Source organism: Eurypyga helias, unplaced genomic scaffold (assembly GCF_000690775.1).
Source record: "Eurypyga helias isolate BGI_N326 unplaced genomic scaffold, ASM69077v1 scaffold9691, whole genome shotgun sequence".
Classification (NCBI taxonomy): Eukaryota; Metazoa; Chordata; class Aves; order Eurypygiformes; family Eurypygidae; genus Eurypyga; species Eurypyga helias.
The window spans coordinates 15,701-25,562 of NW_010231466.1; the positions used below are offsets into that span (position 1 = coordinate 15,701).

At 41.5% G+C, this 9,862-nt stretch overlaps 1 long non-coding RNA gene across 1 annotated transcript; it reads right to left on the reverse strand.

Moving 5' to 3' along the window:
• Positions 1-1,681: 1,681 nt before the first annotated feature.
• On the reverse strand, positions 1,682-9,497 carry LOC104516676. Its single transcript, XR_727957.1, has 2 exons — positions 9,389-9,497; positions 1,682-3,449 (listed from the first exon to the last, which is right to left on the reverse strand). It is a non-coding gene; the product is annotated as an uncharacterized LOC104516676 (long non-coding RNA).
• Between the last annotated feature and the right edge of the window lie 365 nt (positions 9,498-9,862).

Genomic DNA, 9,862 nt, shown 5'->3' on the forward strand with positions numbered 1-9,862 from the left:
AATAGCTCACACAGTGGGAATAAAGTGGCTAAAAAAAATACCATACATCCTGATGTAGGCACCAACAGTATTTTTGGCATTAAAGAAGCCTATTTGGTAAGAAGGGAGAAACCTGTACTGGGAGACATACTCCAGTCCCTGGCACGACACGGAGCGAGGCCATGACATCCAAAACTCAGCCTTCAGTGGCAGCAGTGTTTTTCTTCAAATTCAGCTACGGCTCCTTCTGCAGCAGGGAAAAGGATGGGATGCCCTGGAAAAAGAGAATCTTTGGAAAATTTTCTTTGTCCTTTTAGGAACACTTGCGTATAGCCTAGACTATCCCTCAGGGCCAGTCCAGAATCTGCCCCATGGTAGGATGGTGGGGCTCACTCCAGAAGGAAACCAGGCCATCCTAGCTGGAAACACAGGACACCCATGCATGCTCAGGACGTTTTTCATTCTTCTAAGATACAAAAAGTTCAAAAACCTCCTCACTGATCAGACAGGCTTTGTACATTTCCTAATGTGTTACTCAGCCTGGGCTACCTTGGGTAATTACAGCGGGCATTTGCAACTCGGCCACGGATTTGTAGCGCAGATCTTTTGGGTTAAGTCTACCAACTGAGAGTTCTATACCACGCTGTCACAGCTGAGAGGAAAAACCCCTTTCTTACCGTTAAATTGGTGCGGGCAACTGCCAGGGCCCAACTTCAACGAAGAGCACATGTTGCGCTGCCCACCAGCACCGCTCTACGTTGCACCAAGGGCCTGCTGAGCGCCAGCTTGGACGCCTCCGCAGGAAAACGTGTCTGAGGTGGCCCACAGCGGTTCCGCTAGCACACGCGCGGGACTGAGAGGGCAGGTAAAGTCGTCACTCAAACCTTCACCGCTGCTTTTTGTGGAGAGCGTGCCCACGGACTGATCAGAAGCTGATCAGTCTCTGTGTCTCTCTCCCCTGTGATGAAAGAGAGGCGTATATTTCTATACAACCTGAAATAAAATTTAAATCTCAAATTGATCCAGCTTCCCAGGCCCTTATATTACGAGATCTCATTATTTTTGCCACCTGTCATATTTTGCCAGAAGTAACAAGAGCTAAAGTGGGAAAAACACGGAAGAGAGCAGGCACCGAGCCACGATTCAACAGCACTACCTGAAAAGGGCGCTAAAGCAACACCCACAGCGCCGCAGCGTTTGGCACCGCCCGTCGGTTCTTTGCAGGGTGACGGACTGTGGAAGGATGCTGAGCAAAGTTAGGGAGAAAATGAGAGCAAGGCAGAGCTTTGACTGTTCGGCTCTGAGTAAAACAGAGAGCATTTGAAATCTGACACTGTTAACTTTTCCCCCCCTTAAAGGAACGTTGTAAATGATACTAACTGACCTTTTCGAACACTCCAGATGGGGGGGTAAAGCACACAGAGGGCACATGTTTCCTTCTGCGCTCGCCTTGCAGGATATATCCTACGCATTTTAGTGAAGACACAACCTTCTAACCAGAACTTGGGGTAAATCTGCAGACGCTCAGCAGCCTAAAACATCTGGGTAATAAACGAATGGTTTTTCTTAGTAAAGAACTGACCTTGTACCATGAAACGAGTCATTCTTCCCTTCCACCGACAGTCTTCTATGCAAAGTGAGAGAGCAGCAAGCGCACACGCGTGCGCTTCTGTGACTGAGCCAGCAAGAAAGGGAAGGGCGCTTAAGTTCATGCACAGTTTTATTGAGTAGTAATATAAAATGCTTCTTTCATTGTTACAAGTGCATGCTTTGATTGCCAACATTTCAAAGTCAAATTACAAAGGCAAGGCTGTAGGCTGTAGTGAATTACTTGGGCACTTATACAATTATTAAAAAATATCAATGGACTGGTTTGTTTCTTTTTCTTGGTTTTTTTTCAGTTTTTTTTTTAGAATGAACCAGTTGAAACCCGTAACTGATATACAAAGGGAAAAAAGTGAAAAAATTACACATTTTGTGGCACGTGACAGAACAGAACAAAATGACTAAACCATTATGACGTTAACAGTTATCATGCATTTAGAATTCCACATGTAATTACAAACTTATTTAAATTTCACAAGGTTTGCTAAACATGCTACCCATCTATATGTGCACCGACAAGCTTATGTTAAAAACTTTAAGAATACTCTCCCCTTAGATTTGTCAAAGCTTTTTTTTTTTGATTACAAAATTTCAAAGGCATTAAGCATTTTTTTTTTAGAGAATATAAAGTACGCCAGTATACATACATTTCCAGTATAAGTCAGACCACTAAGCGCATTACAGTCCCATACAGGCCTATACAGCCATTTTTTTTCTTAAAAAACATGCATAGGCAGATTTTTACAGAATATAGATGCTTTTCACTGCACTTAATATGGTGTCTTGTTCACTATACTTAAAAATGCACCACTCAAATATTTAAATTCAGCAAGCCACAACCAAGACTTGATTTACCAAAAAAACCCGGAAAACCCCCAAACCAAACCCCCCTAAATATAAACAGCAAAAAAAGATAAATGTTATCATTATTCCAGTTGGTTTTTTTTTAAACAAAGAAAAGGATAATTGCTGCCAAGTTAGTAAGATAAGTGTTATATTTAAAGAAGGGCATTGAAGCACACTAAAGAAACCTGAGGTAAGCATAATCTGTACAAAATTAAACTGTCGCTCTCGCTCTCTCTCACTCTCTCTTCCTCTTTTTTTTTTTTTGGCATTTTAAACAAATTTCCAACATTTTTTTTCTTTTTTTCTCTATGTTTTTAAAGACTGCCTAATTTATTTCATAGCCATTGTCTGACAAGAGTAGCAAAACATTATCAATAAATAGTCCTTATTTAGTTTGTACATTTTGTTAAAAATGTTTTGATGTTGTCCATGTTTAGTGCTGCAACTGTAAACGTACAATAGTTAGTAAGAAATTAAACAAAGTTTTCATGTCCAGTAACATAATAAAAGGCCTTTCAGTAACATACCTAGACATTCCCAATGCAGTAGGAAAACATGTTCATTCCCCTAACTTTGCAATATATGCCAGCATGAGCTTTCATTCTTCTACAAGCATTTTAAAGGCATATCCAAAGGAGGTGTTTCGCCCCCACCCCCCTCCCACCAAATTAAAGTTGACGATCTCTTTGTAGATGATTTTTGTAAACTGAATCCAACACCTGGCCCCCAGAGCAAGTAAGCTGTTATCAGAGGCAAGAACATCCCACTGCTGATGTGCAGCAACCCCATCGTGCCCTGCAGCTCAACCCCCCTCCCAGCCAGTGGTCACTGAATATTGCTGCTATTACTGCCGTTGCTGTCTGTGCCATTAGTCTCTGTGGAGATTGCCTTGTTGATGGAGTTAAGGTTGGCATCGGATGGCACGTCTCTGCGTGGAGGCATTCGCTCATTAATTCGATCTAAGCCTTTGGCCTCTTCGAAGCTAGTGATCTTATGCTGGGGTGAAAATCCTTTGATAGCTAAATAAAGGATTATTAAAAAGCAAAATTAGCAAGGTAGAACTCTCGGCAGCTTTTCCCCCAACTTAGCAATGAGTGCAAGGGTCCTTCTTTGTGAAGGTGGCAATGAAGACCTGACAACATGACCGACTCCTTACCGTACTCACAAAGAGCTGGGGGTTAGCCACCACCGCCTCTGGCAACACACCTATTTTTTTATCAACAGGATCAACTTCCGATATTTTCTTGTCCACAGGGGTTCAGCTTAAAACACTGAAGTGGCATGAAAGTACAGTTTGCAGTTAGGAACATGCTTAGAGCACAGGTGAGCCGGTGAGCTGGCATTTGTCGTCATCGCCTACAGCCTTAAAGACACCATGCCTCACCGTAACACCCCTCGTCAGGCAAAACTCCCGTTCGGCTTTCAAAGCGCAGGGGAAAAAGCCCTGGCCAGCTAGAGATGGTGATGACACAGTGAGGCCAGTTTGCACGGTATACGTTAAAGCTACGGAAGACCTGGGGGGACCCTACGACAGGTTACCCTATGTTCTCAATACGGGTGAGCTGCTTGTTGATTGTTTGGGGCAGTTACCCTCCCCAGCACATCCCTGGATTTCTAGAAAGCAGCTTGAGTCAAGCAGTGGTAACGCCGTGCAACACGGACCAGGGATATCGTCATTCTGGCACATTCGTACAATTTAACTTCGGAAACGCACTGACACAGGACCAAAGTTTCCAATGAACCTGAGGACTTTCGATATGCCCTTCAGCAGCAGCACTGACGAGGCCACATGGACCTCAGGAGGGAGCTGCAGGCTGGGGAATGTACTTATAGAGTGTGATTTTTATTGTATCTGTTTTTTCTTTAATTGAAAAGTTGAAGATCTTTAAAGTAAAAGGGGAAAAAGCACCGCAGGCAAACAGCAGGTCACAGCTCCAAAGATAATTTGTTACGGCCTTCTGTGTGTTTTTCTCTTCTCTGCAGCGAATCAATGCACTGCACTTCCAGAACTGCCACTTTTGCTACGCCTCTATCTTAACATGTCATGGAGCAGAAATGGTGTGTTAGTACCAGGAAACTGCAAACTCCCTGGGAAGCAAATGGTAGGGGAGTTTCAAAGATCAAATTCAATATTCCTTCCTTTATCTTCTCTTTGCTCCAAAGTACTTCTGCTCTCCTTCCAATATGCAGTCCCGATTCTGGACAAGCTGGTAACTTCTGTTAAACAAAAAAAGCGAGCAAACCCCAAACCCCAGAACATCCCTGGTACCAATCTACCACTCCTTGCATTTTGGGGTGGGAGGGAGAGAGAAAAACATTTTCATGCTGATATTTTTGCCAACCATTCCTGTGAAAATGGATAGATCCTGTTAACCTCAGGATTTAGTTCCTTAGCCAGTTTCACAAACATGATATTGGAACTTTGTGAAGTGCATGGATTTTAACACGTTATACGCCAACTCAGAAAAACAACAACAACATGATGGTGATTAGTCAAGTGAGCAGGGATGGAGCAGTGAAAACAGAACAGGCCCTACAGTGAGTTTTTTCAAGGGTGGGTTTTTTTTTCGTTTGTTTGTTTTTAATTTATCTTCTACCACGAAAATGAAGATGTCTCACAAGCACCCAGGCCAATCTCCTGAAGCAAGAGTTTAATGGATGGCCAAGTTGAAGTTGAAACACTCGCTGTGTCCTGGAGCTTGCCAGCAGCACAGCCCAGCTGGTGTTAGCGGGCCCCGAATCAAACTGCGGAGGGACAATTGGTAAAGCGCGAAGCGTTTTCTCCATCATCAGCTTCGCCTGCGCAGGCTAGTCGTTATGACTATGGTTAGGGTGTCTAACTAGCAAGGCTGGCAAATCAAGAATTTACTCGAAAGGTGCATGTTGCTGGAATGGGGACGTTCAATCGACTTGTGATCGTTACAGATCCGTTATCGTCTGTAACACAGAGGAAGGTGCTCTGCTGTAGTTGCTGGTCAGACAACGAGTATTAGCAGTTTCATTGAGAGTATACTAAAACACAACACAGTCACAGAAAATCACAGAAAACAGCCAAACTGTCAATGAGAATGCACACTGCAGATTAGAGATTGCCGATAGGAATAGGTAATTCCAACATAAATAGCAGCTTACTCACTGCTATTTAGAAAGCAGTTGTATTTTCTCTTACTTGTTTGTTCCGCAGTTTTGTTCACTGCTTTGCAAAAATCAAAAACAAATTCAGCTGGCCAAAAGGGCACATCTTACCAACAGACAGCAATCATCAGGTTTTTTTTAATTAGCTAAAAAAGAAAAAAAACAACAACAAAAAAACCCACTGAAAATTTGAGAGGGGCAAGAACAAAATACAACTGGAGAATTTTGTTTTAAAGGGGAATTCTGGAAATACTTCTTCCAAACTTCATAATGCTGAATGAATACGGTGCCTCTGCACTGCAATACGTGATTACTTAGATTTTAACTGTAGCGTTAAAAACTGCTTAAGGGTTAAATTAGAGGTCTGTCACTAAAGCACCACAGTTTTCAATACTAAACATTCAGAAATCTTCCCAGGCAGCCAGTCGCGTTATAGCTGTAGCTGAAGTGGTGCTGGTGTTCACGGCTGCTCTAACGTAAATATCCAGTGTGTAAACTGCCACTACCAGAGGAAGCAGACATCTTGCAGACAAATGTCTCGTGTTGGTTTACTTTTAAAGAGAAACAGAAACATGCTGAACTGTAACAAAAGACCAATAGAAATTCTTAACTGGTGACCTAAAAGAAAGGAAACAAACTGAAAAAAAAAAGGGGAGGGTGAACCACCCCAACAAAAAGAGAGAATATTTATGAAAAGCTGTGCTTTTTCCTTGAGCAGAGCTTGCTGAGGATGGCTCCAGGTGGAGACCAGGCCCAGCCTCCAGCACACAGCTTCTGAGCTATGTGTCACAGAGCATTTACAAGCTGCTGCCCAGTCATGTCCCGTGAAATCCAAGCCTCCGGATCTCCTTCCTGTGGCGCTACTCAGTGCTTAGTTGAACATAACAGCAGTTCCAACGTGATTGTAACTTTCAGGAGGAAAAACACCACAACAGCAGCAACAGAAAAAAAAAACCACCAAAACCCAAACCCTAACCATTTTCCCCTTTAAAGCAATTACATTTTGGTTAATACCGAGCCACAATTGTTAGCCCAACGCCCACACAATCTGTACAAGCTACAGCAAAATGAATACACCCAGCAGAGCCCTTATCTGTTGTGGCACCAACAGAAAGGGGACTGGCCAATTTACCTTCATCAGCCTCAATAGCCTCAACAGTAGCTGAAGAGAAGAAAGGGGTAGCAAAACGAATGAGAAAAATGAGCAGAGGATTTTAACTCTAAGAACAAGTCAGTGAATAGCAAAGGAGCTACAATGCTAATGTTACTGTAACTGCTGGATTTTGGCAAAACAGACACACAGAGAAACGCTTACACAAAACCAACAATTTGCAGATTGAATTAAGCTATAGTTTGTTTTGAAGCAGAAGTTTCACAAACTAGTTTTTATTTAAAGACACATTTGAGTAGTTTTCTTTTGACTCAAAAGAACTACAAAATGAAATCGTCTTCCATATTGCACATCTGACCTGAATGGGTCATTGTATAATTCCCCCACCTTTGAATATTTGCCCTGTCCAAAGAGAACGAAAAATGGCATAAAGCCACCACACAAAATATGTACCACTTCTGATGCCAGCTTGAAAAGTATTAGCTGACAGTACAAGGCAAAAGAGCCACATATACAGCTTCTCCGAATGATTTTTCTCTCTCCTGACTAAAAGAAACCTCCCCACAGCACGGGACGGAGGTTGCTCAGACAGCTTTGCCTTTGCCTGCAATCTCGCCCAGCCTGTTCCATCTGTAAGTGTCCTTTTTGTCAACCCAGTCTCTGCAAACAGTGTTCTTCTAATATTTTACGAGAATCAATGGACACAGACACAAGATTGAAAGCTGCTGGACCTCCAAAATTGCAAAGCCTGGTCAGAGAGAGAAAAGTTTGTAATCAGGAAGTTGCTGCAGTGTCACGAATACCATGTTACTACTGTTCTGAAACCATTAATTGTCCATAAAGACATAATTTCATTTGATTTCTACCCATCAGCTTTGGCATGAATTCATTTCTATAGTCAGAGATTTCGAAGCTGATGCAGATCAGCAAATGTAATCCAATATAGCAATGGTACAGCTCAAACACTGAAAAAGAATTTTGATATTTTTCAAGAACTCTTGTTTAGAGAATAGCTCAAGAAGCCAAGTTTTTAGGAATCCCTTTCTTTTTTTTGTCTTATTTTCCCCTATGTAAAAGCTTTTTCGTCCTCCATAAAACCCAAACATATTTTTTGAGCAGTTAGGATGTTAAATATGGATTGAGATCAATACAAAAAGATGTACACTATTATCCTGCTGCATGGGGAAATGAGAAGAGCTAACCTGCATGCACCAAGGTAAGCCTATGCCTCTCAAGCTACAGAGCAAGAGACATAACGAAAATCAAGGACCAAAACAAATGCAAGCTTAAAAGAAAAGGAAACACGAGAACTAGTGAAAATTAAAAATAAGAAATTAAAATGAATAACCAGATCCAAACCAGCACTGACACATCAGAAAAAAAGGACAACTAAAATGTATACTTCCACAACAGAACATACTACTCATTTTCTGTTAATACATATGTATGATATTATGGAATGTGTGCTTAACAGAAACTGTGTAAACTTCAGATTATTTGGTGAATGGGGTACTACATGTTTACTAATGCACAAGCTTGTGTATAGTAATGTTTTACTAAGCCAGAATACTGCAGTATGAGGAGATTTTCCTTTTAGCCACTGCAAGAAGAAATTTAGACAATTTTTACAAATTCATTTCAATTCCTAATATTTTGCCAGGGCAACAATAGAAGTTTCCTTAGACCAAATTTTTTTGAGAAATATGAAGCAAGCGTACAGAGAAAAGCCTAGGTAAAGACTAAAAAGCCATTAAGAAAGGCATCCTGTGCAGTCATAATGCAGCATTTTCAAAGCAGAACGTTACTATGTCTGTAACATACATGTCATCAACAAAAAAAAGGAAAGGAAAAAAGGGCAAAAGAGGGTTTAGCACCATATACCTGAATCTGTTAGGTAAAAGAGATGGTAAAGGGAAAAATACAGAGAAAGAATGCTCCAGGAAGGAAGCAGGAAAACAAGAGGCTGAGACTGTGTTAAGGTTATTTCTATTTCTTACATCTACTGCCAACAGAATCTCAATAAGCAAGACATTCTTGTGTGCCTGTAATATACTTCACAAAGAAAAAAGGAGATACACACAGAAAAAAGGAGAGCTTATAGAAGTAAATTAAATACTTTGCAGCTCCTTATTCCAAAAGGAGTATTTCATCAAAGGTAGCCCTACTACAGATTTACAGATTTCCTGTAACAAGAAGCTGAGAATCTGTATTGTGTTTGTGTACAAGGCGAATGTGTTTTTTGTAAGAGCCTCCTTTCACTTGGGCTTAAATCAGAGCGAAATTGTTCTCATGCTGTCACCTAGAATTGCTAGGAGAGAAAAATCTAATTCTAGAGCTATTTTCCATTGGTGATTCTCTATGAGGAAGAAGAAATCAGATAAAATAAGAGTTTAAGTGTTATTATCTAAGCTGAACCTTCAGTACTCTGTGTACCGAAGGCTGCTCTTAAAAAAAAAAAAAAAGTGCAAACTGTGGAAAGACCACACTTCACATGCAATGCTGATCTACCACTCTGAACAGCTGATTTTTCAGGGAGTTTTGAGAAGTGGCCACACGTAAGCTGCTCACAAATGCTCCAGTACAGCAAACCACCTATTTTATTCCGTGGTGTATTTCTTTCTGTGAAGACTGCGGTTACTTTTCTTGGGTTCTGCAGTTGAAAACCAATTGTTTTTTTTACACATAATGACACACACAGGCAAACATGCTTACCGCTTTGCAGTGTTTGTTTTCCTCCAGAGAGTACACCACTGGGCAGCATTCCGGTTGGAGTCAAGCCTTTCAGCGTCAGCACACTTTCACTCTCTTCTCTGCAGAAGGAAAAAAAAAACCCAGACAAACCTAGAAGTAAATAATTGCCTCCATTTTTAAACACGGAGCATGCTTTAGACACCTTAAGCTACACCTGCCTTGCTATGATTTGGTTATCTCCAATCTCTTTCCCAGGACAAACTGAATCTGGTGGTAACACCGGCACTGGTGCAGCTCCCCTCACTACGCTAAGTGCTTCACCTGTGCACCACAACACACCCAGACTCCCACTGTAGTTAACACTATGACCTGCATCTACAAAACAACATATGACACACTTTTGAATATACATACATAAAAATCCCAAACTCAACAGGAAAAGGTTCAAATGAGCAGTCGCTGCCAACACCACATTTTGGGCATCGCTACAGGCTT